Below are 4,201 nucleotides of genomic sequence, written 5' to 3'. Positions count from 1 at the left end.
AGGAGATTGATGACGGGGAGGAGGTCGAAGAGGAAGGGGTCGAGGTGGAGGAGGGGGAGGAAGATGACAACGGACCAACAGAAGGGGGCAACGGTTAAAGCGTTCCCTGTTCTGCCACCCACTTCCACCCCCCCACCCCCGAAACGAAATTTGTGAATAAAACGGGTGCATTCGCTGGTTTATGAGCGAGAGTGAATGAATGAATGTGTGAGACAGCGAGCGAAGTGAGTGAATGTGTCTACACCCCCATCCTGGAGAAGGAGCAACCCCTTGGGTATTCAGTGCTTGGCCTAGCCCCGCCACCCCCCACATTAATATCTCCTCCCAGCTCGCCCGTCTGGGATTCCTGACCCCCAGCACACACACCCCACCCCCTGCCAGCTCCAGCTAGCTCTGCAGCAGCGCTTGTCCCAGCACTGTGCCTGTTCTCTCCCAGAGAACGGGCACCAAGATGCCTTCAGCTGTGCCCCACCAGGATGCCTTGCTCCACTGATGTTTGGCGGGGTTTACCTGGATTAGCGATTGCCCAAATGGAGACCTGTTGGCGGCCTTTGGTGGGGAAGCAGGGAAAGAGAGAGAGGTGGGGACCCTCTCGGAATCAGAAAGCCAGCTCCCTGTCCACCCCTTCGCCCCGAGAGACTGCTTTCACCTGTCTGCACCTCCAGCTTCAGTCAGCACTACATGACAGGACAACAGTTTTTATCCTCCTCTCTTGTCTGACCTGTCACTGTAACCCACTTTGTAATTTTGCAGACTGGTTCAGGCTCATGGGATTGCTCCTGTCCTGAGCAAGTGCGTGTGTGGGGTTGGGCGTGTGTGTGCGTGTGTTTTCATTGCAACGTTTTTTTCTACAAAAGTGTATGTATGTATGTATGTATATAAATGCCAGTAGATAGGACTCAGAGCCTGCATTTTCCTGCCTGTTGCCCCCTTGGCACCCCCCCACCTGCTCCACCAAACCAGGACACATCACTGAGGACAGCCTTCTTGGGAGGGCTGTTACTGCAGTAGGCAAATGGGACGCGTACCAAGGAGATACAAAGTGTTTGACGGTGGGACAGTGTAGAAGAAGCTTTACTCTGTACCTAACCCCCTACCTCTGGGACTGTTTGATGGGGGGGGGGAACAGTGTAGGGGGAGCTTTACCCTGTGTCTAACCCCGTGCTATCCCTGTCCCTGGGACTGTTTGATGGGGAAGGGGACAGTGTAGGGGGAGCTTTACCCTGTGTCTAACCCCGTGCTATCCCTGTCCCTGGGACTGTTTGATGGGGAAGGGGACAGTGTAGGGGGAGCTTCACCCTGTATCTAACCCCGTGTTGATCCTGTCACTGAGAGTGTTTGATGGGGGGGACAGTGTAGAGAGAGCTTTACTCTGTATCTAAGCCTCTCAATTGCCCAGGATTGGGGGTTTGTGGGGGAGGTGAAAGGACATGGGGAGCAGTCTTGCACATTTGGGGGTTCGGTGCGGGGGTTGGGGGGTTGTTGTCTGACAGCCAGATGGGGCCGGTACCCGTGGGTCGTGACTGTGACTGGCACTGCACTGCAGTGGCAAGAGAGAGAGGTGTCTCTACCCATTCTGAGCCCCTCTCCGAGAGCCGGTGCTACGCCCTGAGGGTCCCCTGCCGCTTGCTGCGGGATTAGGGGATACTGATTTTTCTATTGCCCGCTATGCGTATTTTTTTAAGAAAAAGATTTGTTAGGATCTCTGTTCCTCCTGGTTCAAGTCGGGAGCTTGGTTTGAGGCAACTGACTGGACCCTGGGCTCAAGCCTGTGGGTCTGTGTGCGGCGTGCCTGTGCCTGTGTGTGTATAAACACTTGGAGCACTATTCCCAAGTAGCAATAACGGTGACGTTTACAAAGCGGGCACCGCGGGAGAGGTGTTGGGGTGTCACAGAGGGTCTCTGAGCTCTCGGTGCCCACCATCTCCCCCTCCGTCTTGTTTGTGAGATGCCAACCTGTACCCTCTTTTATTTTGCCCTGTCCTGCGGCGTTTTTGTTGTACTTTGTCTCTCTTTTAGACAATGCTTTTGAACGACAAGCCTGTGCTTGATTTTATAATTATTATCATCAATCTTCCTCTCTCTCTTTTTCTGTTGAGGATGTAAGGAGGAAGGAGCCCCTAGTATTTTACGTTGTAATTAATAATATTGCCTCATTTTCTTTGCTTTGGAGTCCAGTTAATTTTCAGGAGGTTGGAGATTTTATCTGTTGAGTCAAAAGCACTGTAACTCAGCTTCCTATTTTAATAAATGCTGTTTGGTCTCATATTTACTCACTTCAGCTTTTTTTTTTGTAATAAAGTTCGGGTTTCTGTCTGCTGTGGTACCTTCTTGCTGACACCTCTCACTGCCTACATCATCTCGAGGGACAGTTAGGGACGGGCAATAAATGCCAACCCACCCAGCGAGGCCTGCATCCTGAAGTGAATTCTGGGTTGGGGGGTGGGTAGAGAATGTGTGGGACTTGAAGAGAACCTTTTCGCTGAGGAATGCTCTGTGCAACACTCAGCCAAATAATGTTTATTGGTGCCTGGCTCTTCAATGTCATGGACAGTTGCCTTTGTTATGTGCATTAGTCCCCCCGCCAAAGTTCATCTCCTGGACCAGAACGATCCAGGCAGTGGGAGTCCAACCCGACAGGTTCGTTGGAAACCTTAGAAGTGAGACACCCCTTGGGAAACGGAGTTATCAGAGAAGCTTTTCAGTTTGAGTGTGAGAGGGTTTCCTCAGTGCTGACCCCATGACAGCGCAGCATTCCCTTGGCGCAGACCCCCCCCCCCCCGGACGGCGCGGCACTCTATCGGGGTCTAGCCCCCAACCCTGCGGACACCCCGCAGCCGAGCTGGCTGGCTGGCCTGATCTCCCCTCTACCCGGCTGTGACTTTCTGAACAGCTTGTAGAGTTGAGTCGGGCAGAGGGCGGAAGGCCAGATCCTCGCGTGAGGGGTTGGAGGGCAGTGTCTCGGGAGTCTGCACTCCGCTGTCGTCATCGGAACCTGTGTACTGGGGCAGCACCTACTGCAACTGGGGGCCGCTCGGAGCTGGTTGAGGCCTCGGGCCTGGAGACACTGGAACCCGAGGGATCCTCTGCTGCCCTGAGACGCCTGGTGACCTGTGTTTCGGTCTGAGGAGGCTTGTTGCCGGAGCCTGAGCTGCTGCTGCTCAGGGAATTGGGGCCCGGATGTGAAATTGCTGGGGTCCTGAGCACTTGGCAGAGTGACTGGGGGGCCTGGAACTGTTGGGGGCCTGGCTCCCACCCCCACCTTCTTTATTATTATTTTGTGACTGTGGCCTATTTGCTGCCAGAGACTATTGCCCCTGGGCATTGGGTTTTGGCGCCGGTGGCCAGATGACGAGTAAGGGTGGTTGGTGCCTGAGCGGTGAGCGGAACAGCGGGCAAGGCTTCACGGGACACCCTCCCGTTTCCGTTACCCGCTCTACTGTACGAGGGGAGATGTTGCTCCTTGTTGGCGGGTGGAGGATGTCCCTCCAGGACTGAGGCCCAGCCGTTGCCACAAAGGGGGCCTGTGTCACCCTTACTGAACGAAATGTTACTTGCCCAATGGCCGGGGTCTGTCAGCGCCTCCGCCGTTGTCGGGAAGGCGCTCGGTCACCAATACAGAGTCCGGTCGGCCAGTGGCATTCCGCGCCACATCCACCCGGATAGCGGTTGGTGGCCTCGGGAACGCCAGGCTGTTGTGCCAGGGGCTCCGTGCCGTCAGGGAGCGGGAGGGAAGGTGAGGCCTTCTGCCTGGTTATTGGTCTAATGGCTGGTGGCGAGTGGGCCGGGATAGGGGGCCCTCACAGCAGTCGAGTAGCCAGCCTCAATGTCAACAGGAAGGCCCCGTGCTGTCCTCCTACCCTCCGGGAATGGGAGCACGCCCCAGCCCCAGCCCTAACCCCAACCCTAACCCTAGCCTCAGGCCCAACCCTAACCCTAGCCTCAACCCCAACCCTAACCCTAGCCTCAACCCCAACCCTAACCCTAACCCTAGCCTCAACCCCAACCCGAACCCTAACCCTAGCCTCAACCCCAACCGGAACCCTAGCATCAGCCCCAACCCTAACCCTAGCCTCAACCCCAACCCTAACGCTAGCCTCCGCGCCAACCCTAACCCTAGCCCCAGCCTCGGCCCCAACCCTAACCCTAGCCCCAGCCTCAGCCCCAACCCTAACCCTCGCCTCAGCCCCAACCCTAACCC

This window comes from Rhincodon typus, chromosome 44 (assembly GCF_021869965.1).
Source record: "Rhincodon typus isolate 14 chromosome 44, sRhiTyp1.1, whole genome shotgun sequence".
NCBI classification, from domain to species: domain Eukaryota; kingdom Metazoa; phylum Chordata; class Chondrichthyes; order Orectolobiformes; family Rhincodontidae; genus Rhincodon; species Rhincodon typus.
This window is presented reverse-complemented; position numbering follows the sequence as displayed.